Genomic DNA, 25,153 nt, shown 5'->3' on the forward strand with positions numbered 1-25,153 from the left:
GTTCATATTAATATAAACCCAGCTTTTGATGTGTTTACAGGTAAGAACATATTTTCTGGAAAGTTGGCTCCCATTTCAACAGCAGAGTTTGTAGCTGTGTATTAATACTTGCAAGTCCAGGCTGAAGTACTCAGATTTGCACCTGCCATTCGTCTCGTGAGCACAGAATTGCTCTGCTCTTTCATAGTGCCTATCTGTGGATTTACTGCTGTCTGGCAAGGTGAGCATGTAGGAACAGCACCAATTTACTCATGTTTTATTGACAGGTGAGGACCTGGTGTGCTCCTTCTGAGGAATATTGTGGGTAGAGGAGAGATTCTGATACTGAAATTCTCTGCAACAGTTTAGGTCTCTGTTGCCTCATCTCTAATATGAGGAAATGTGGCATTTTCTTCCTGTGATAGGAGTAGGAAATCTGACTAACTCTGATTTATGCAAGGCCTTACTGCGGCCACTCAGTGAAGGAATCTGAAGTCGAATGTTTGGGTTCTGATTCACACATCTGTGGGACTTCCTCTGAGTTATTTTGCTGAGGAAAGCAGGAGAAAAGATAATTGTCTAACGTTGTTGGGGTTGTTGGTTGTTGTTCCCCTTTTGGGTCATCTCCGTGCTCTGAGGATTTCCATGGGATGCTTCAGGCCTTCTATACACAGCCAGTAGAAAAGCAGGGCAGTCCCCATGGAGTTTTCTAAGCTGTGTACTCACGCTGAGATCCAAGAGAATGCTGGCAGGCTAAGATCGCATTACAGAATCCAGTGCGTGAAATAAATCTTAAACCCCTCTGAACTTTGACAACTTATATCTAAAAGGCACGTTTGTGACCTGAAGAGCAACTCTGTCAAAATCCAAGACTCTGCCACTTGCTATGAAAAGACTGGTGGGAACTGGTTTTTATTTTCTTTATTTTAAAAAATCCATCCAGTCAATTGGATTACAACCAGTGGTATTACCCAAAGCAAAGAGGAACACAAATGCTGTCTACCATCTAAGCCTTGCTGCAGGTGTTCCTGTTACTGCCAAGTGGGGAGAAATTTCTCTTTGTATCCTGGCATTTAAGAGTACCATCCGTTAAGCTGATTCAGTCAGAATGAAAAGGAGATACAGCTCCGAAGCTTCCCAAATTAGTCCTGTGTATCGGGCATCTACACAAGTTGTCTTCAATACTGTTTCCTTTGCTTTCTTTTTCTCTCAAAATTGTGTCCTTACAGAGGTGCCAAAGAGCTCTTCTGCTGGACAGACTTGGAGAAGACAATTTTATCCAAAAGAAAGGTAAAGTTTTAGCTGATTGAGAACAAAGTTGAAAAAAAAACAGAAGGATAAAATAGTGAAGGGTGGATTTTTCTGTTTTGTTTTCATTTTTTTTGGATGTTCTTGGCTTATTTAGTGACATTCCCTTCTATCAATCCAGGATTGACTGACACGGTTTCTCTCCTTGAATTTACCTCCTCCTTCAGTTCAGTATGGCATTCTTCTTTCCCTCCGTGCTCCTGCTCTTATCCTCAACCTCGCGTATGCTGTCATTGAGGGTGAATGTGATAAGTGGCCCTTACCCTCCCTCTGTTGCTCGGAATCTAAGTTTTAAGGCTGTGTTGTGTTCATCACATGGCACCAAACTGTCTTCTTTGCAAGGTCCAGTAATGAATAAAGCATGCCATAAATGGCATTTTCTGTATGTACATCTTGCTATACTCATAATCTTGCAAGGACTTAGTTCCTCTAAGAGGTCACACAGGCATCCTATTGTATGTGGTGGACTTGGTGTAACGAATAATTCTTCTAAACAGCCTTTCCCTATCATGAGCCTCCTTTTATCAATGTTAGGGGTTCGTGCTGTCACGGCCATTCAAATGAAATTGCTCCTGCAACATTTCTCTACTTACTGTCTTATACTTTCTGCAACAGTAGAATCTGGCGAGGCTGTTCATTATAGCTGAGGAGAAGAGAAGGGATTACTGATGATGGGGAGGTGGTGGTTGTTCCCTCAAGATAATGCTGTTTTAATAAAAATGTGGATGCATTTCCATGTAAAACACTGTCTTCTTGTTAGATATTTAAAGAAAATCTATTCTGATTCTGATACATTGAATGAAGATGTTGGCATTTCCCAGTCCAGCTTGAGGGCTGAAGTACAGGAGTTCTTAATGGCTTACTGTCAAAGTCGTCGGGTCTGCCGTATCTATTGCTCCCGAGGCCATGGCCTGCCATTGTAATTGTGGATCAGACAGTGAAGTTTAGAGATTGCAGCAGATTCATGTACTTTATTACTTCACAATTATCCAAAGTGATTCAGCAGGCACTAGGAGGACCTGTACATCAATCCTTTTAATAGATGCCAGTTCTTTCTCCAAATCTGTCCTTAGCACAGTTGAAAAAAGAGGCTAAACTGCTACTTTTTTCCCTCCCCTTTTCTTTTCCTGGGTCGTCTTGGTCTAGATTATGTAGAGCAGTGTCCTTAGGGCAGCTTCAAGGTTTTCTTTCAGCATCTGACTTCAGTGAAATATTCCAGATGGCAGGAATGGTACAGTGGCGGTGGTACAGCGTACACCAGGCCCAGTCTTCCCACCGGGCTCTTCGTATTTTCGTTGAATCTACCACCCATATGTTGTTGAACTTGGACCCAATGAACTAATGATCTAACTCATAACTGTTTTCATCTCATTTAATGTGTATAAATCTTAGTCTGCTTTTTCTTAAACATGAGTTTAATAGTCCTTGGGAAGCTGGGGTGCTCAGCACCTCTGAAAGGCAGAGACTATTATTCTGTGGAAAAGCTGTGGTATAACAAATTTTAAAAAAAAGGAAGACTGTAACTTCTCTGTGCAATCTTTTTATAAGAAGCATGTTTTGTCCTATTAGAACATGGCTTTTAAGAGTTCTGAAGTTGAACATAACACTTTAAAGAATTGGATAAATGGTGTTGTTATCCCTCACACTTTCAGATTCTTCATGTGAGAGATACTGTACAGAAATAAATTGAGTACAACTCATCTCATGCTTTTCTGATGTAAGGGGACTGCTTTGTCCTTCTTAGAAAAGGAATGCGTTGTAAAATTACTAAAATGAATACAGGCCAAGATGAGGGGTATATGTTATTATATAAATGAGAATAAATGGGGAATTGTTTTAAACATTGGGGTTTTTTTAATCCACAAGACTGATTCTTACTGCTTTCTTGAGTTTAGGGTGGTGGTTGGTTTTTGGTGTATATGATCTGATATTCAGTGATGTTAAATTTTGGGAGGACTTTCCTTTATTACTCCTTTTTTAGAAGAAAGGAAGAACCAGCTGTGAACATAGCTGTCAAAAAAAAAAAAAAAACACTTAATCTTAACTGCCCAGTTGTTTCACGTGGCATTGAAATAATTTGGAAAACCATCCAAAAGTGAACCTCTCTTCTTAATAAGTAGCTGTATGGTTAAGTATGGTGAGGAACAGAGGTTGACCTGATGGTAGTCAGTGACTGGTCTCTTGCATTTCATTATGGTAGAGATTACAACTTAGATGCTAATTCTAAGCTTTTAAATTCTTCTCTTTCACGTCTTGCTGCTTCTCATCCCAGATGGATTCCTCTTGGTGTTGGGAGGGCTCGTTTGTGTATTCTCAGAGATGCACCAGGGCGCAAGGTTTTGAAGTGGGGTCTGGTTGAAAATAATCCTCCCTAAACGGAGACAGGGAAGAGATTAGGAAGTGAGAAGAACTTTCAGACTTGTTTTCTATGAAGTATTTGATAAGTGGAAATATAACTGGAAATGAAACTTTTACCTTGTATTCTTTCTGAGTCTTGGGAAATCACAGGAACATGATCTGAGCAGCTGTGTCCTGTGCCTTCCCTCCGGGAAGCCAAGTGCGCCTCAACTGCTGCTGAGGTCCTGTGAAGATAGTTGAGTGGGGTTTGGGCAGGTGCCAGGATGGGGAGAGAAAAGACTGCAGAATGTGGGCTTTTAGGTACACTCGCGTCAAGGCAAATGATGCCTTGCTTATTTTTCTAGGCTCATGGGTTATAATTATTTCAAGCTAATAAACTGAGATTATATTCTCATGTCAGGCTAACACCATTAGGAAGAACTTTAATCTCATTTGCCAGATGTATGCAAGTACTTCCACTGACTTCAGCAATATCAGCTGGGTGAGGAGAATATGTAGTATACGACCTCTGATCTTGCCCATCTTTTTCCTGGAAATTTTTATGGGGAAACAAGATCGCCTGAGGCCAACTTGCAGCTGAATATAACAGTGGAAGGAAGGGGAAATGCTAGTAATTATTTCAAAATTGACAATATTCAAGTTCAGTCCTCACCCCCTGCAATATCTGTCACATAAGCTCTTCCTTTCCTGGAGCCCCGTGTATTACAGGGGCTCGTTGCAGTCGCTTTCAGCAGCCTCCCTCTTGGCAGGGCCTGGCTGGCTGCTTCTGTTAGTGCCTGCTGCTTGCGTGTGTCAGAGTTCGCTCTTGTGACCCTTACACTTTCAGCCTCATCTCCTTAACTTCTTTTTGGTTAAATTTATTGAAGGAAATAGCTATTCTGTTTTCCTTGCTCTCCTGGTTGTGTTGTTTAGATATGGTAATAAATAGAAATAAATTAAACTTCTCAAGGTTGTGATGGTCCAGTAAACGAAGTCCAGGATGCTAGTTAAATTACCTTAAGCGGTTATAGCTTTGTACTGATTTACCCGTTTTATTATCTTGTTAGTTTCAGCCAAATCTGAACTTAGTGCCCAGTTTACAGTAGCTAAAAATTTTGGCCAGGCACTCTATACGTATCAACGTTTTCAGTGTTTATTCATCGCTACTGCGAGCTTCCTCAGTTTCGTTCAGTGTTACACCTGGAAAATCTAATGAGTCACTGTCATCTTCTTTTAAGGCTAGTGTATCTTTAACAGACTTAAATCTTCTGACTTGATTCATTTTTTCCTGTAAGCATGAAGAGCTGGCAGTGTTTCTTCTGTTTTACCTTTAAAGGAAAAAATGCTGAGAAATATGTATTGGGAATCAGTTATTCATAAACTTTTGCTGGTGATGCAGTTCACCAATTGCCTGCAATTAGTCCAAAATTCTCTTTCCCCCACTGCTGCTGTCCTGTAAGTTTTCAGCCTGAATTCTGAATAAACGCTGGTAAAATCCCCTTGATAGTAAGGGGGATTAGTAGCAGCAAAGCTCAGAAAAGCATTGTGTGCGCTTTATACATTAACACAAAGTTTAAGGAAAAAAAAGGGGGGCAGAAAATTGCCTATTTGTGCACTGGGGCCGCTTCTCCACTGCATTACAAGTTATTTTGTCATTTAAACTTGTGCAGTGTTACAATGTAAAATTAAAATGTTATTCCAGTAGTACAACTCGTACTTTATAAGTATTGGGGCCTCATTGGGTTGGATGCTGTACAAACCTGTCATGAGGAGCAGTCCAGATTACAAAGAGCTTACAACTCAAATAGAAACCAGTGAAATTGTAAGCAGGGATATAAAGACTTGATCAGAGCTGAATGGCAGATCAGTACCGAAGCTGGGGAAAAAGTCTGTTCTCCTGTTGTGCTCACTGTAATGGGCATGGGGGCTCTGTGTGAGACCAAGCTGTCTCTGCATTTTCAGAGTTGTATATGGTCACATTAGATGGGAAGGTTTGAAATTCCCACAGTAAAGATAGTATCTCAGTGAAATGAATGCCAGTGGGGCCTCTGTTAAGGTGCTGTGGAAGAAATTGATAGACAAGGAGCGATACAGAGTATTGCTCAATGGGACGCTCGTGAAAGTCCTCTAGAATAGAGACCTTCATAGACGCTATTTCAGATTGCAGGAAGTCTTTAGTCAGAATATTGCTGTTAAGTGCCCTCATGCAGTCCAGAAAAGAATTTAGAGTTGTTTCTTTTAATTTGATGTTCAGAAATTAAACTCTTACTCCAGGTTTTTTTTAAATGAATGAAACATTTTCTGACTACTAATGTATTTTTCTATTAGACCCAGTGGTCATGAACTTTTGAATTGCTATTTATAAGGCTCTTACTGCACTCAATTCCAAACTAGGCTTTATAAACAAACAAAAATTTAGCCAAGTTCCTCCAAAGCAAATGCTTTGAGGAGTAATTTTCCCCTACAAAAGGCTTTTATGACTAGCAGGAATGAGATAAGATAGTTTATGAAGAAATAATTTCTCAATGTGGTTTTCTTTGTGGATTCTTCTCCTGCCACCAAGTTTTGAAGATACCCTTGGCCGTAAACTGATGCATAGCCAACTGAATGTGGAGGTGCTATGTAAAGATGATCTGGTAAGCCCAAGCTCCTGAACTTGAACTGCAGGTACCTATCTGAACAAAAACATATTGGTAGCAGCATCCTGATAGTGTCCGTAGGATCCCTTTCTGTATTCCTCTCTGAAACAAAATTCACATGAACTTTTCTTAGTTTTCTTTGAGTTAGAAAAGCAAGAGTAGTATACTCTTATAAAGCACTGTGGAGTCTCTCTTATACGTTCTATTCTCTTTTGCTGTTTATGAATAATAACCTTCAATATTTCTATGAATTAGTGATCTGTAGGAAGTGTTCCCTGTGGTCTCAATATTTCAGGCTGAATCCTTCTTGTCTGAAAAAATGTATTCTAATTTTGGAGTAATTTTGTGGGCCTTGGTGAGGAGGATTTGTTCTGTTGATGTTTTTGTGGTTCTTTAGTTGTGTTCTTGGGTAGCATTTTTGAAGTGATGAACATCTGATTAGTTCTTTCCTCATAGGAAATGGAAGCACCGTTACTGATTTTGGAGGAGGCGGGTCAGGTGGTGCTGAGCATTTGGGAATATCTTGCTGTGCTTTCCATAGGAACTGGTATTTCGTTCTCCTTGCCTATTCTAGGTTGTTTTTACAACCTTTACGTGTTGTATCAGGGGACCTTGCAATCTCTAATACTTCTCTGAAAGCTTGTGTACAAAATGTCTGTGGTGTCCATCCTTCCTCCCTTCTTTGAATGTAACAAAGGCCTAGGGACGATGAGTTACTTGCTAACCCACATAGGAATTGGTAGCAGAGCAGTATATTGAAATGGTTTTCTAGGTGCAGGGTGGAGTCCTAATCACTAGCTCGTTCTTCTCCAAAGACTGAGATGGCTGTATACATGCCATCAGTTCAGGATTTTTTCCCCCTTCTCTTTAGCTATACTGATGTTTTCTCAAAGCCATTTTCTATGAAGGAGAGCAACAGGTCACTGCAAAAATGAAAAATAATCTAAAGTGTCTGAAGCTGATGTATCTCAGGTGTCTCAAAAGCTTAGTATTTCGGCTATCTAACCCCGACTTAGTTCTTACCTAGACTGAGAAGAGTACCAGACAATGTTGTCTGGTCATTCCTACCCTTGATTAAACAGCCTCTACGAGAAAGAGGGCCCCTTGTTTGACTTGAGTATGACTCCAAAATGAATGAGCTGAGTAGGAATGAGTGCCAGTCACATTCAAATTCAAAAAAATATTATATATACTTAGTTTCTTAAAGTACTTGTTTTTTTTTTCTCTCTGAAATTAGAGCCTCAATGCTAGATCAAGAAAACTTCCCCTCCGCACTTTAAAGGAAACACTGGATTTTCTGACCTCTGTGGTAAATTACTGTTGATTTACTATAAAATATTAGTATCAAGGACTGACTGTTTCAAAGTAGTGTGTGAAGTTACACAACATGTCACACCAAGAATGGCTTCTCCTGCTGAAACCTGGCTCTAAGGGCTTGTAAATTTTGGAAATTGTTCTTGGGTGGTTATTCCAAAAGAAGTGTGAAGTTTCTGTTTGAAGAATGATTCATCATGAAGTGCTTTTCTTCTAGAGAGACTGCGTGATTTGTTTTTGAAGTGGTTAAGATTAAGCTTGAGAAACCCAGTGTAAAAGTGTCCTACCTGGAGCACTTTAAGTTCACACACCTGGCTTTGTTCCCGAATACCTTTCATGTGCAGCCAAGGCTGCGCTTCCCTGCAGGAGGTTTCCAGTCAATGAACTCTGGCCTGTGGGCGCTTGGTGCGAGGCAAGGTTGCACGCGGAGAACTTACTGGGTTGGGTCCAGTGTGTCAAACTTCTTCTCACTCTTCCGAGTAATTCTGAAAACTCACTTAGTGCACCGAGTACGCTGGCTGCAAAGGCCATCGCACGCTGTGTGCTTTCTCTTTCTGTAATCTGCTTCGCTGTATTGAAACAGCTTGCATCCTCCGCTTACAAGCGCTCTGGGGTAGGGACTTTTGTTAGTTGCTTTGCTAAGCTCGCTTGCCGTGGAGTGCCTTGTTCATCTCTTCTGGAACACAGTGTGTGCCGTGCCAAATTGATACCATGTTAAAAGAACCTGAGGTTTTGAACAAGTAGACCAAGAGCTTTGGGTTTCTTATTTCTTTACATTTAGGTTTTTTAATCCCTGTGTATTACAGGGCAATACACTAGTAACCAGCCTGAGGAGCGAAGAATACACAAGACGGGGCTCGTGGATATGGGACGTGTCTGTGCTGCGGGAAGGCGTCAGCTGCGGCTTGGCCATGAGCTCAGAGTTAGAGATGGGCCATCAAGCATAGCCTTGGGCTGAGCCGACATACTAAATCTAACGTGCCCGGTGCTGCTCCGGACAGCAGTTATACTACCCAGCTTCTGAGGAGGCAGATCTAAGCCTTTCCCTCCCTGCTGTGGAGGAAATGCAGCTGCTTGGTGTCTTCCAGCTTACCTTGCTGCTTGGGTAGTGGGTAGTCAGTGTGAGAACATAAGCTGCTACCCTGTGTTTTAAGTACCCTGCAATAGCTTGGGGCATCATTCTGTCCAGAGGATGTGTATTGCCATTCAGCTTCAGAATTAAGTGTCTCTAGTGTGGCTTTTAAAAAGTGTATTATCTTTGTTTTCATGCTAAAGATCTGTATCCTGACTGTAGAAATATTGTGGATCATCAGGATATTTAAAAACCCCAACAAGATAATAGAATGTTTTTTTTACACAAGAAATGCCTTCAGATCTGATTTTGCACCCTTTGATGCATATCCGTCCATGAATTTAAGCTGCAGGTCTCACTCTTTTACTGGCCTTAAGCAAATGCCTTTTTTTGGTTTCATCTGGAGCTGAATCAGATTTTTTCTAGCCTTGTATATACAAAACAAAGCTGTTATGCTTTACATGTAGTAATATTTTTAGATACTTAAATCTCAATTTCTGAAATGTTAGTATTAGAAATACTAATATTTCCGTGAATTCGTACACAATGACCTGGAATATTTTTTGGAATAGAGAAGGTAACAAAATGTACTTCTGTATAGCTGACCTCAGAATACTTTTCTCATTGTCTATTCAGCTAAAAATGTGAATTGCTTTTCCCTTTGTCCCCCTTTTCTTTTTTTATTTCTTGAATAAACTATTTTTATTATCTTAAGCTTTTTATCTAATCCTATTCACTGGCTTTACTGTGCCCACAGCCTAGTCTTTTTATGATGGTTTTCCCTCTTCCTAAAGTCTTTTATTAATGCAGCACATATGTATATTCTTTCACTTCTTTGCATTGTGTTGCATTTTTTCTTACTGTCCCTTTTTTCTCCTCTCCGACTCACTGTGATAAATACCATTTTTGCATTCTGTTTGTGAATCTGAGCCCTCACAAAAGGCAGAGGTACCCATTTGACATCGTAAAGAGAATGTCAGTGTTTCAACATCAAGGACTTCATTTCGTAAAGGTTGAGAGTGCTCGTGGTCTCCAGCACTTCCACACTGAAATGTAGGCACCCACGTCTGCAAATTTGGTCCTATTTTTGTTCTTCTTAGAAATATACTGATAATGAATGCAGGACTCTGCCAAATAAGTATATTAATCATTTAATAGATGTACAAGTCTTCAAAACTTGAAATATCAAATGAAGCACAAAGAGAAAACCTTGCATCCTTCTTGGGCTAAATTCTCCCTGGGCCAAGTACTAGTACCATGCAAATACACAGAAACACCACCGGTAGTTTTTAAAAATGGGTTGGGTATAAGCTGCAGATGCCATTAGCACGAGAGTTACTGTTTGTAGAAATGGTGATATTTTATTATGCCAAAATACAGAAATAAGAAAACTCTTCAAGTGAAGAAAATAACTGCATCTATTTTTGGGGAATTCTTTTTGTGCGAGGTAGGGGGGATTTGCCTGACCGCCGGTACAGGGCGGCTGCGTCCCGAGGGTGGGCCTTGGCTAGGACCCAGTCGTGAGATCTGCGTGGTGGAGACATGGTGACCCGGTCATGGGCTTCAATAACCCAGCTGCAGTCCTTTGTAAGGATTATTTTTCTTATCATTTCCACTTTAAATGATTCATCCGCTGTTTTGTATCCTGATACTGCTCCAGCAAAACAGTTGAAGCGTGTGCTGGACTTCACACGTGTCCTCGAGCCCCCTTGGCTTTGGGTACCTGCGTGTACTCACCAGCACCAGGGTCGGGAGCAACGTATTAGCTCTTACGCTGCCATTTCCAGAGCTGCGTTTTGGTAGGACCTGCAACAAGGCCAGGACTCTGGTAAATGTAAATAACATAATAGACACCAGCAGATGTTTGGGTGCTACAGAGAATGAAGAACTGGGATTTTTTTTTTTCCTTTTTAATTAAATACATCTCCAGTTTTACTCCTGCTGAAATGCTGCATGTATAAAATGAGTATTTACTGTGGCAATCTTGGCTGTTGAGCTCTGCCAGAACATCCCATTCTTCCACTCCACAGGGCTTGTGTTTTCCTCCCAGACCTGTGCTTTTCGTGGGCAGAGAGATCATGTACATCAGTAATAACATATTTGATGGTTTTCCCCCTAGTTTTGGAGGTCACACTCAGGTTATGCCCTCAATCTGGTGGGTCCCCTCCCCCGAGTATTTATTTTATGGAATAAAATGAAGGTGCTTTATTTATTTGGTGCTTTATTTATTTTTGAAAAGGTTTGTCTTTGTTGTAAACCTTTTACCGCTTGGACAAACACTACAAGAGTGTTTTCTTAATGATATCTGGGTTAATAAAAGACTAGTTTAGTGTATTTCTATCTTTATAAGTGCATTAGCAGTTGTTGTTTCTTGCCTCAGACTGCCTCCCTGTCACACACTTCATTAATTCCACATGTCACATTCTTTCCAGATTTATTCTAAATTACTGTATCGTTTACTCAGATAAATTAAGCTGTCATAGTCCAAAAACTTAACAAAGCTTCTTTTCGTACCCTTTGGCAGTATATTTTTAATTTTTAAATAAGGGCTTCTTTTGTTCTTGTGTTCTCCGTCTCTTCCCATAGATGTGCTTGAATGAGCTGGGATGATACGAATAGGGATTTCTTCCTCCTGAGCCCTATGGAGAGGTCTCGCGGACGCCCTAATTAGAGGCTACCTGGCAGAAGCAGATGGAGTCGGGTAGCCCCCACCTTAAAAAAAAAAAAAAAAAAAAAAAAAAAGGGGGGGGGGGATTTGAAAGCAGATAGCATTTCACTGATAGCACCAAAAAAAAAATTCATTTTTATAAAATCTATCTTATTCTCTACAGTTATTTAAAATAACCATGTTTCTGCTGTCGAAAGGGAAGGAATCTCATAAATATTTGAGTAAACAGGATTAGTTGAAGATTTAAGTAGCCATCTTTCAGGGTTTTTTAATTTTCAGTCTTGTTTCCAAAGGTTTTCCATGTGTTAAGCTCTGCTTCAGGAAAGCACTTAAGCGCACACTTAAATCCATCAATACAAGGAAGACCCTAAGCCTGAATTTTGCTAGATGCATATTTCTGAATCAAGGCATTAAGCTGTTTGCTCAGTGTGCAGAAAATTCCATTATTTTAATCTCAGTGATAATGTACTTCCTTTCCAAAATGCACTGACATATATAAATATTTACTATTGAACTAGCTGCAGTACAGATGGGAAGTATCTTTTCTTCATGGAAAATAAGAGTTTGAGTTGAAAATATAGCTGAATATTTGGTGATAGCAAGGGAAAGACATATCACTTAGAGTCTATCCTTAATTTCATTGACTTCTGCTGTGTAATGTAGGATTAAATGCCTGAAATGCCAGGACCTATTCACTGGTAAAAGTAACAGGCACCGTGCCACAGAAATCAGTGGTCCTCCTAAAATATCCAGCCGGGCAAGTTGACTCCCTTAGCCTCTCTTTCCCCATTTGTTAAATACTGTTTGTTTGTTTATTTTTTTTCCTCTCTGTGGAGATACTTGAAGAAAAGAGAATTTGCCATGATACTGTTACTCATTGCTAACATGATTTTCCTGATGAGTTTAACCCTTCAAGGAGGACAGCTCACCAATGATGGTAAACGAGTGCAGCCCTTCGGGGGCCATGATGTGTGTGTGTCTCCACAGCTGCGGGTGGAGGCTGTAGGCCTTCAGCATCTCACGTATCTGGAAACTGCTTATTTAGGGCAGATCCTTTCTTAGATGCAGGACCAAAGGTGAAGATCTGCTACTGATTTATCTATCTTGTCAATTTTTCTGGCCTGGGGGCACCTATGAGCAGCTGCCGGGCGTAGAGAAGAGAAGGCCTGGGAGAGCTCTGCTATTCCCAGGCTGCTGTGGCCAAGGCAGAAGATCCTCTTTTAGGGGCATTCTCTGGTGGTTCTGTGTTGCTTGTGGCCCCTTTTTGCCCCTGAAGGGACTGAAACAGGGCGTGAGCATCAAGTGCATGACGACCCCTAAATGTTTTCTTGTCTTCAGTGTCGTCTTTGGTTTCTTGTCTACTATTAGTTTAACAATCTTATTTTGGGGCCTGTTTTCATGAGCATTTGAAAGGGTCTGGCTCTCGCGTGCTATCAAGAAATCCTAATCTGGGGGCAGGCTTTGCTCTTGCCATCCATTGGAAGTTGAAAAGTATTTGAGCTTAACGGGAAGTAAGTTGGTGGAAGAATGAGAAGCCCACTAATAATTGTTCTTTTCCTCCAACTCTTGGACTGGTTGGTCAGTTCTTTTTTCTGTTTATTTCTTCTTTTTAAAATAAATTCATTTGAGATCTTGTAGTGCCTCTGATCCCTATAAGTGGCTGGGAGAAGATGAAATGCAGAACAGGGAAGAGAAAACAGGGTTGAAACGCTGCTTTTTACATATTAAAATTCACTTTCTGAAAAAACTGCCATCAGTTTTGTCCAAGGTAAATGATTATTCAAAGTGCAAAGTAAAGGACACCTCAGATTTGTGATCCTGCCATTGAATAAAGCAAGTGAAGACCCTGTATTTCTTGGTCTTCTGGCTTGCACCAACCTAGAGGGATTCTAAGCCCTGAGCAGTTTGTGAACCGTTCATGTGCAGTTTTGGTGTTATGTCAGCATTAGTGGGCACTGGGGGCTGCTGGACCCAGAGTCCCAGCTATGACAATTTAGTAAATTTTAGGCATCAATACTTCGTGGTCATCCTGCAGATGACCTGTACCACAGATCAGCCTGGCTGATGCTGGGACTCCTTGGAACGTCCCTGGGGGCTTGTACTAATGCATGACGCTGAGCACCTTCCTGCCCCGCTGCTCGCCCAGGTGCGTGACGGGAGCCTTGCTCGTGGGAAGATCCAGCTGTGCAGCCTGCAGATCAGGAATCTTGGCTGCTACAGTCTAATGGGGAGAAAGTACTGGTGGTCTCTGTTTGTTGTCCCAGTTCTTTCCAAAGTGAAAATGAATGTTAAGCACTGTTTCTGAATTTATTCTATCAAATTTTATATCGCGGAAAACAAAAAAAGGAGCAAGGGAAATAGAAGCTACTCAAGATCATTCAGATTGCAGAAGAGTGAGATCTTAATCTCATTAGTCTCTTAATCTCTTAGCCTCTTTGTAAACAGTCAAAGTAATTATCTTAAGAAATTACTGAGAAACTAAAATGACCAGATTGTTTGAAAGTCATTCCTGAAATGATGGTTTATTTGCAAAGACTAATATGCTTTTAAGTACTTCCCTGTAAAACATACTTTACTATGACACCTTATAAATATTAGAACAAAGGGCTTTGCAGAACAAACAGATCTGAAACCACAGAAATGCACAACAATGATTCATTTCTTACATCAGTCATTCAATACATTATTAACTGCCCTGTGAGCAGGAGGCGAGTTGTGATCTTCATGCCCTAGGAGCAAAAGTCAAAATATTCCCATAACGACAGAGAGAAATGTATTTTCCAGGTACTGGTGGCTCATCTACTATCAGTTTGTCTACGTGCAGAAGATGTGAATGCATCTGTAGTCAAACCTAGACTCAGCTCCAGCACTGCACCCTGCTAAGTTTTCCGGTGGAGTTACTTCCAGGTTACCCTGAGCTTCCCGTACAGCTTAGCAGCCTTATCTGGTGTTCACAGTATGAGCGGGAGGCGAGTCTCTGCCAAGCCCTGCTGGCCTGGAGTGTCAGATTTTTCTCTCTTCACCATGATAAAAAGAAATGGTTTTTAATAATCCAGTGCATACTCAGCTCCTTTTATTGTTACTTTCTAAACTGAGCATGGAGCACCAGAAACATCTGTGTTGCAGTTTAATAACAGAAATCACTACTTCTTGTCCTTTTATAGGATTAATTAGCATCTAAACAACTTTTTTTTTTCTTTTATAGCTCTAAGCTCAGCTTATATAGACCCAATTATTTCTCTACATTTCAGTCGGTTAGAAGCTCGCAGCACAGCAGTTGTTCTTAGGGAGGTCAGCAATGGCAATAAGTTGTTCTTAAGGACTTTTTCCACTATTTGCATTTTGATAGTTATTGTGCGTTGTATTTACACTGTGGATGCTGAGAGAAGCTATAAGATACTAAGCCACCTGTGTCCTTATTCCACCTATGCTTGCTTGGGATGTATTTGACAGCCGTGGGACCTGCCTTTGTGCAAGCACAGTTACGTGTGGTAGCGCGAAATAAATATGAAATGCATGTAGCACCGTTCAAATTAGGTAACTTTGGTTTTTGGCTTTGCAGTAGAAATGATTGTGCAAACTGCAAGTCAGGGAACACTCGGGGTCGCTCTCCATACCGGTCTGTCTGAAGTCCAGCTCTGTAAAGTGCAGAAGGCATTTGAAATGATATCAATTGATATTAGTATGCAGTAGAAATCAATCTGTTACCTCTTCGTTCTTCATCTCTGAGAATATCTGAGAGGAGAATTTACTATATGAGCTAGGTTGGGGTAAGACTTGATGATATGAGACTTTCTGGCCTGTAGCTCCTTCAAATACAGTTTTGCTTCTGCTTTTCATGCAGGGATAAACCATAGCGGTGTCGCTAAGCAATACAGAAGTTGCACCAGAGATTACTGGAAACACCACTTTTAATAGGGATTTTGGGAAACCTGCAGACTTGGTGAGGCAGCCATCCAGAGGTTAGGGAACTGGCTCTGCAGTAGGTCCTCAAGGGTCTGAGTGATGAAATTATTTTATTTATTCAGGGTGAGGGTACCCAGAGCACTGGATGATCTGCTTGCTTGCTAAACACAGAATTTGTTATTTAAGCATATACAGTTTGAGGTGATCATCAATAATTATGCTAGATGTGATTTCCCCCCCCCCCCTTCCCCGCTCTAGTTATAAGATGCCACAGTTTCTTGCCAGATACCGTGGTTAATTACAGACAAGTTAATTACTCCCCAGTCATGATTTACTGTGGCTACTGGCCGCTATTTCCACTTGATTGCTGCCACATCTCAGAATGGCAATGAAAAATTATGCTCCAAATTGGATGTGAAAGGAAAGAGGAATCCAGTTTAAAATGTGAAACTGAAAGAGCGGCAAACCTTGGTAAATTCACTTCTGCATGGAAAGACCAAAGAAAATTGTTTTTTTTTTCTCTGCTGTTATTGTGCATAATTGAAACTACGCTAATTATCAAGACTGTGAATTCAGAAAAGCACATTCATATTTGTCCACCCCCTGACCCTGTTTGTCTGATATCAAGCTGCTGCATCTTGTCATAAATTATGAATTCTCTGAAGCAGCGTCTGTGTCGGTTCTCGCAGTGCCGAACAGGCCTTTTTGGTCGTATCGTCCTGGCATCTGTAACTATAACTGATGCTGTAGCCTAGTTCTTCTATTATTGTAAGTTCTAATTGTCTGTTACATAATGATAATATTTAATCAGTAACTTTTTTGTGTTGTCTGAATGAATTTTCAGTGGGTTTTTTGCTTGCCTGTAGCGGAAGAACCTTTTGGCTTGGCATCAGATGCAGCGAGCTGGGCAGGCACCGCCAGCCGAAGCGCTAGCGGTGGGGGGCAGCGCGCCCTCGCCTGCGGGGCACCGGCTTGCTGGGGGCTGGCTGTGGGGGAAGGGGCCCAGAGCAGAGGCCCGCGCTTAGATCTGCCCTGTCCCTGGGAGAGCAAGGACTCGAGCGAGGGAAGGGAGGAACCGCTGTGCATGCAGTGACTTGGCGTGCGGTGGCTCCTCTGGGTATCATCTGCCTGTGGTCAGACGTCCGCTGAAGTTCTGGCTGTGCTCCGTTTTCGTGTCTGGTGCTTCAGTTTTGTGTAATGCTTCTGTGTCTCTTGACGTTCGTGCTCGTTCTGGTCTCTCCCTGCTTGCGTGCAAGTGCAGCTGCTGACTTGAGCAGTTTCTCCTGATTCCCCTGTGAGAGATCAGAGTTAGATAGGACTACTGTAGGGAAAAAAATCTGGAAAATGTGGACAAAATGAAGTAGTTTTGCTTTGTCAGCAAAATTTTGTAATTCCAAGAGATCTGACCAGTGGGAGTTTTTGGATACCAGCCTGTTTGACTTTCTCCTCACCAGGTTTCTTGGGAATTATTTTGAAAATGTGTTAATAAGAACGTCAACACCAGCCATCACTAATGGTTACGTTGACAAAAATGTGTTATAAAAGAAGCTGAAAACTTAATTCACCTTGAGATTCACAAGGACAGTTGTGCACAGATTCACTCTTTTAACGCAGACTCTGCATTTCATTTTCCAAACTTGTTCTCATTGCGCACACTTTCATGGAGAAAGTGTTTGTTCAGTGCTTGGAACAACATGGGCACATCTTGTGTGAAGAGGGAAAGTTGGATCTCATTAATTACTCCAACAGTAAAGTCAATTAGAGAAGAGCATCTTGTTAGCTATCTTGCTAAGATTCTACTTAATGGCTCATTACTTGCAAGCAAGCGGTCTGATATTATTTATAGTGCCATGTAAAATACTGAGTGAGATGGAAAAGTGTAAGGGAGAGCAAACTGTGCTCTTCCTCATTTTCATTTTCTTTTTACTTTTCATACTACTTCCAAGAGCCTTACCTGCCTGTCTGACAGTACTCGCTCCCCAAATATATTCCTTCCTCCTTCAGCTAGTTTACGCTTCTTAAACAGAGAAGTGGGAGGCTGAGAAGAGGCACTGCACTGATGGCCCGGGGAGCTTCCCTCCCTCCCTTGGGCAAGGAGTGCAAGTCACAGAGGTCACAGCTCATAGGGGCTGTTGGCTGAGAGGAAAAGTGCATTTTCCTTCCTGCACGGGCAGAAGCAGGTCATTTGATTTGTATATATTGTCTGACTGTTGATGATTGTTTGTTTAGACAGGGCTGAGTAGGCAAAGGACACTGTCTTGTTAGGTGGTTATTGCTGGCTAATGACTCAATGGGGATCTGGAAGTTATTTAAGCCCTTTGTTTTCCGCCATCACAATCTGCCTTAATGCTTTTCTGTGCATGCAGTCAGCTACTTCATTATTATTATTATTTTTTTTTTTTGCTCCATTAGGTTTTGTTGTGGTGGTTCACAAATAACTGACTGTCGAATGGGCTGTGCAGCAGCAGAGCCTTCTGAGCGGCGGCCGCCCCTTCGCCGGGAAAGGCAGGGCGCGAGGCTCCCCGTGAGCGCGCCCGTGTCTCGGTAAGGGCGCAAGGGCGTCCTGCAGGAACGGAGTGCTAGGAAGCCAGTTAACAGCTGAACCCTTCAAAGTCTTCCCAAAACTTACGTCAAAAGTAACATCTTTGAGTTCCAGATAGTAGGAGGTGGAGTGCAGGCAGCTGCCCTGGTACGGAGCAGCCATTATCCCTAGGAGCCCCCGGTGAGGATGCAATATTTACTGTAGTTAGTGTAGCATCGTGCAGCACTCTCTCTTTTTAACAAGGATAGCGATACCTTAAAATGAATGACTGCTAACAGGAATAATCCAATAATCAAGATGATGGTTTATAAACTAGTCTATTTTCGTACAGTGCCACTACAGTAAATGAGCCTATTCTGATAACATTGAACAAGTACTACAGTTTTCCAGGTGGGCAAATTTGATTAGTCATTGGTCTTTTTCTTTGGGAGCTTAAGCTTCTGCTAAACAACATACTATGCTAAATTATTTAGCACATTGAGTTCAAAGTAAGGTAGGTTCTCTTTATTAATGCTTGTCTTTCCAGTATATGCCCAAAAAGACAATTTGGTTTCTGTGCAGTAATACTGGTATATGAATACTTAAATAAAATACTCTGTCAAAATAATACCTTTTCTAGCACTATAACACTGAGGAAGTTTTTGAGATTTATCTTGGATGTAAATATATGGTTAGTGTTGCTTTTCCACCTGTTTTATTGAATATAAGTTGTTGGGTCTTCTTGTGGCAAAAACAGCTTGGAGGCATGACTCTGGATGTTGATTTGAAGTCCATGAGGTCTCTGGTGGCCAGGAGCGTTTTCCGTGTCTGTAAGCACGATGAGGAACGCAGGGTTGCTGGATGTGACTCCTGGCATAGGCGGTTCCCTGCCTCCAGTAGGCAGTGGTCGGCCTCTGACATGGAGCACGCACGTGCAACTAGGCAGCTACATCTACTGATTGAGCAAAGCTCATGCAGGGCTTTAAATTCAAGACTAGCCACTTGGATTTGGCTCAAGAGTGTTTTGGGAGTCACAACTGTTAAGATAAATGTGGAAGATTAGGGGTCCAGACAGCCCTTGTTGAGGAGAGGGCTGGTGGCTGCTCAGAACAGTGCAGGGAATGAAAATAGGCACAGTTTTCTTTTGTTTGTTTAATGCTTGAAAACGTATTTCCATTTTCTTCATCAGCCATAATGTTCAGCCGTGGCTTTCAGTAATAAAAGCTAGAGATTGGGAATTAACAGAACCGGGCTTGGCCACAGACTAGGTAGTAGCCCGATGCAGTGACGTCTAAGCTGCCAGCCGCTGGGTTTGCCGGAGCTGGGCTGGAGCCAGGGCCGAGCAGCGTCTGCCTAGTGCCGGCGTGTGAACCGCGCTGTGGCCGCTCCCCGTGGTTCTGCGATGCCACTACTTGATAGAATGATATATTTCAGGACTTCGCGGGTCTGTGGGAATCCGGTCCTGTTTGCTGGCCTCACTTGGTGCATCAGCACGAAGAGGGCCCTACGTCTTAATATTAATGTATAAAACATGCTCATATGTGCACTATCCATTTTAATTACAGATATCCTCAAGCTAAGATTCATCATCTTAGTTCCCTTTGAGATGTTTTGCTGCTGTTTCTTTGTGCATTATGAGTTTCATTTTCATGGTTCAATCTATAAGATTTTTGCTTCCTGAATTAACATCCAAATTTGACGTTTTCTCGATAATAAATAGGTAGTGCTGTGATGAAAGTACCCGGGAAGGCTACATTACATTCTCTGGCAATTTATTTTAAAGACGTGTGAAGTGTGTCCTTCTTCCCAGGCAGAGCTGATGCTATTCCATATAGCATATCTCAGTGCTTTTAAATCCTCAGGGAAATTATCTTTTAAATTACTTAAGGGGAAAATAAAGAAAAAAAAAAAAGGCAGCATGGCTTGACACCAAAGATTAACTGCTCCAATGTAAGTTAATTTGGTTTAAAGATGTGATACTTTCTGGATATTGATTTGAATGTTTAGTTCTATAACTCATAAATTATAGGCAAGCTTAGTGCATTATGAAGATATTTGGCTGCATATTAAAATTTTAGAAGTAGTCATGAAATAAATGCTAAAACTGTCATTGCTCTGATTCGATGGAGTTTTTAAAATACGTAAAAGGAGCAAAACAGTAGAAGTGGGAAATGACTCTTTCTAGAAAGACGGGCATCATTCGTTAAAGCAAACAAACAAACTGCATTTGGGAGCCGCTATCTGCGACTTCGTTGTGGGTCTCCATTGCGTGTGTTAGGCTGAGCGTTCCGCAGCTGATCCCAAGGAGACATGGGCATATTTGGCATGTGGAAAGTTTAAATCTGGGGGATAGTCAGCTGCGAGAAAGTAAAATAAAATACTTGCATCTCTTGTAAAATCATTAATATTAATCCTTGATGTGTTTTTTTTTTTTTTATTAAAGAATTTTTTTTGGTTGAAGTTTAAGGGTTCAGTGAAAAGAATTTTTTTTTTTTTTTTTTTTTTACTGATAAACTGAGTTTGCAAACTCAGTGAAAACTCGTTGCAAACTTGTGCATTGGCAAAGTGTCTGTAGTCAATGGTTTCACCAGGGTGGCTTTTGATAACATTAGGTAGCTGCTGACAAGGGAAAAGCCAGAGTCCTGCTGCAAGACGTGTGTGCGCCTCACCCCCCGTACCGAATTGGGCCCTACTGGCATCACCCGTTGTCTGAAGGAAGACAAGCAGATGGGAAGCCTGCCTTTTATAATCAAACATAAATAAAGCAAGACAGTCCTGTGGTCTCCGTTGGATCTACGGTGTGTCGCCCGCTAAAAGGGTGGCACAGGCTCTGCAAAGCTGACCTTCCCGCTCGGGTTCGGTGCAGGAGCCCCAGGGCAGGCGAGGTGTCCCTGGGCGTCCAGCCGCTCATGGGGCACAGCGGGCTCCTCGGCTCTGCTGCTGCTATCCCGGCTGGACGCTTCTGCCGTTGTCGTTTTTACGTGCCGCCAAGGTGTCCTGGCCGTTGGGATGCTCTGCCTGGCCCGAAGGCGGCGGGGAAGGAGGGCTGTACAACCCAGCGGGGAGGGGGCTCCCAGGGCCTTTGAGGAGCCGCCGGCGGAAAGGCCTGGGAGCTGCAAGGGAGCTGCAGAAACGTGCTCCTATTTTTGTCTGCCTTTGCAATGATTTGGCTGCTTTTGCCGTCCCCATGGAAATGAAGTTCAGCTAATTAACAGTAATGAACACCACACTGTGAGTAATGCTGCAAATAAGTGAGGATTTGTAGATCAGGCTCTAAGACAGATAGTCACGTTTTCAACACCAGCAGAACCTACTAAATGGAGGTCTTTTACGGTCATTAGTGTGCCTGTAGTAGCTATCGCTTCCTCTGGCTGTATTTTTGCCGCTTTTATTAACAATTCCTCTACACAGAATAGTGGCAGTCGGCTTTATTTAGCAGGGATCCTTTGATCACATTTGGTTTTCTTTGTGCTTCGAGAAGGTAGACACTATGGTGTGCTTCTGCAGAGGTTTCACATTTCAGACTGATTTTTTTCTCTTTTTTTAATTGTAACTGTTTCAGTTTCCTGTTTGATTGACTCACTCATTCACTCACTTGTCACGTGCATAAATTACCGCTGTTACTCTGCGGTTTGTAGATCCTTGCCCTGGAGTTGTGTAATCTCCCACTCATGTCTTGTGTTGCTGGGTTTGGAAAGACCTGGCGTTTTCCCAGGGCTTTTTTGCATTTCAGGTGTTTTTGGCTTCACTACAAAATTCATGCAACTTCTCTTTTAATGAAAATAATTATTTTGCAGTCTCCATGCCCTTATATTTCTTCTGCTGAAAAGAGTGTCATTAAAATTCCCTTCAAATAAGTCGTTGGCTTCCCAGGTATTGTGGGTGATGGACACGTTGTGAATTAATAGAACAGTGCTAATTAATGTCGTCTTTTTTTCACCCCTAATTTTCTCCTTTAATTCCACAGTATTAAGTGGATGATTGTCAAAGATCCTGGATCTTTCCTGGACATATTGATTTTGATTTTGTCATTTTAAAATATGCTCCTCTTGTAAGAGGAAGATGTGAGGAGATCGTGTTCAGCTCTCTGGAGTTTGTCAGTTGATACAGTCGGTCTCTAACAGGAGCTTAAAGCAATAAATACTTAAATCTGTAGACTAGAAAATAGTTGTTCTCAATTGTTGAGAAAACTGTCAAGTTTTTACAGTTTCTCTTTTCAGTCCAACTGGTTTATATCATCTATTGCAAACACGTAACAAAGGTATAAAAGGAAAGCAAAATTTAAAACAAAGCTCTTTACGTGGGCACCGTTACTCCAGTGTGCCCGGCATTGCAGCACTTCAAGCGGCATCTTTGAATTCACCTGCATAGAAACTGAAGTCTTCTCCTGGATGTGGACTAATGATTCTCCTGGATATGGAGAGTGAAGGGGAACTTGGAAAGACTTGAGCGCATCGGCTCTGACTCATTGTCTGTCTGTTGGTGACTCGGGTCTTTGGAGTGGTGGTCTGGGCTCTTTGCCCTTGGGGAGAAGATGGTAAGATAAAATAATGGTCGATATTAGCCAGGTTAATGCACTATTGAAAGGCACCCACTGAGCTGATAAACATAGAGTTGATTCTATAGAGAAAAATATTCCAATAGAATCCCAGTATTTTAATTAAGTGAAAATCATGTCCCCCTTACAGTGTCATGATTAAGGCTGCATCAAATTACCTTGATTTGAGACTGGAGTTGGCGTCTTTCACCTTCATCTAATGCTTCTGTGTCTCTCGGCCATTGTTCATGGTTCTCACCAGGAAATTGGATAAATTTTATTTGAGAAATGACTAATACATGGAAATTCTTTTGCTTAAATCTTGTTCATTTTCTCACTTACTTTCTTCTCCTTTAGGACCATAATTGCCATAGTGTTTATGCAGCTTGTGATACATTTAAATGTCCAGCAGGCTTTCTGAAGTTCCCACCCTTTCTTCACAGGAGGGAAGATCCTTTTTTGCATTCCCCCAGAGCGGGGGCGGGGGACACACATCATTCGCCTTCTACCTTTTGCAGGGTCAAATCATTTAAAACAGAAGTTTTCCACTTAATTCTACTGTAATGGTAGTTCTTATTGAAATGCTGTGAACCTCTAGTGGAACAGATAATTTTTTTCCATTTAGGCTTGTTCAAATAAGTGCCTAACACTCTGCTTTGAAAGGGCCCTTTGTTGGCGCACTCGAGGGATGTTGGAGCGTTCCCTGAAATAGCTCAATTAGTTCTCATTCTCTTTTCCTTTCTTTCCTGCAGCCCTGTCCATTAACTTTCAAGTTTGTTGTTCCTTGTTCTTTCTTCAATAATTACATCTTCGTCTACCAAACTTTTTTTCATCAAACAGGTTTGATTCAGTGTGATGCCACCATGAAACTGGGCTGTTTTCCCATATTAATATCTGTTCCCATTTTTGCATGTTCTGTATGATTTCTCTTTCAAGATAGCTTGTATGGCACAGCTTTTTGGAACACTTTGCAATGGCTGTTTTTCCCCTCAAATGTGTGAGGTCTTTGGCATTTTTATTCTGTTGTAGAATGAGAATTATACTGTCCAGAGCTGCATACCTCCATTCTAGACTATCCAATTGCCTATCTTAGCCCATTTCTCTTAAAAATAGCACTTTTGAGTCAACGTCTGGCTTAGTAAAAGTATGTGTGTTTTGTGGGTTAGAGAGCTCTGGCACGTGGAGTAAATCTGGTTCTGTAGCGGTGGGTTAGGATGAGCTGGATGCGTTTGCAAGCCATTTCTCTGCCTGGAAGAGCAGGAGTTTCCCGCGTTTCAGGAGAACACTCTGCTTATAGTGTAATGATTATCCTTTTACTTAGCCAATAATCTACTTTGAACCTAAAAACCTTTTGATGAAAAAATATTAAAAAGGACCACATCCGTGAACAGAAATTTGGCTTTGAGCCGGCATTAAAACAAAAAGCGTTCTGCCCGTTAGGCAGCAGTTCGCTGTGACGGCCGGCCCCCGGCTGCAGCCGCCCACGGGCCCTCGGCACGGCAGCGGCTTTCTGCGCCCGAGCTCCCCGTCTCAACCCCTCCGGCTCGGAGGCTGCGAACAGCCGTGGCGGGTTTGTAATCCGCTTAGTCTGGCGGTGGGAGCTGCGAGCCTCGAGAGCGGCCTCATCATGGCAGTCCTACATCTTGTCAATTAATTTACGGTGCATCGAGTGAAAATAGTGCAATTTGGAGCACAGCGGGAGAAACCCGTGTTATTAAACACGGTAATGCAACCAGAGGAAATACTTTAGCTCTTTAATCTATAGAAGCATTAAGAAGTTTAACATTGCAGGAAGAACCAGCAGAATTAAATTATTAATTAAAAACAAATTATAATGCAAGCATGAATCATAAGAATGACATATTAAACTCCATTCCTAGGTTAGGCTTAAAGTGGACAAGATTGGCCCTTTTCAGCTGTAAAAGCTCTGGGCTCCTGCTGCTGGAGCAATCGGATGGGCGTCAGGCTGATGCTGGATAAATGGCGTGTTGGATCAGGTTGTTGAAGGAGGAATGTTACTAGCGTTGTACAAGACATTGTATATAGGGTAGAATTTGACCTACAACATAAATAATCCACATTTTCCATGCTCTTTATCTCTATTCAGATATAATTTACTTTCTCCATGGTGATGTTGCATTATTTTACTAATAGCATTACTCAGTTTCTAGTTATATATAAGATTTCACTGTGTGTTGGAAATGCATATAGAATTCAGGGATTTGTATGCATCCCAAGGACCATGCAGCAACGCTGCAATGCATGCCAAGTATACCTCAGTGAGCAGCAAAATGACTTTTAATAGATAATAAAATATGCTGGTGTTAGTTTCAGGTGATTTAAGCAGGAGATAGCTATTCAGGCTGGGCTGCTGTATCCTCCGGTAACTCTAGCAACTTATTTTATTTTTGATTGATGCTTTGTGGAGTGTCTGTCATCAGAGCTATAGGAAATGCAGAGAACCCGGCGGGTCTGCTTCATGGCCCAGGTGCGATGTCTTCTGAAAGAGAAGTGCTGCTCCTGCACAGCTCCCTGTTCTGTGATGCTGCGAAATCCCGGAGGCTTGAAGGCTCGGATGGATAGGCACTGAAATGCCCTGTTGTCCCGGCCAGATCCGCTGCAGGGTCAGCAGTTCTCTGAATAAAAGCTAAATTAATTTTGAAGGACTTCTATAGGTCTCACTGACCAGTAGATCTGGTAGGTTGCGATTTTGGGTTCTATTCCTGCTCTTGTTACTCATTGCTATATAGCATACAAGAAGTAGTTATACTTCACATTTACCTGGAAGTGAAAACTAGGCATAGCCACTTGCCTTCTGGTTCTTAGCATTTCTTAAATAATGATGGCTGCTGTCCAGGGAGGGGGCAGGTTG

This window comes from Dromaius novaehollandiae, chromosome 18 (genome assembly GCF_036370855.1).
Source record: "Dromaius novaehollandiae isolate bDroNov1 chromosome 18, bDroNov1.hap1, whole genome shotgun sequence".
In the NCBI taxonomy this organism is placed as follows: domain Eukaryota; kingdom Metazoa; phylum Chordata; class Aves; order Casuariiformes; family Dromaiidae; genus Dromaius; species Dromaius novaehollandiae.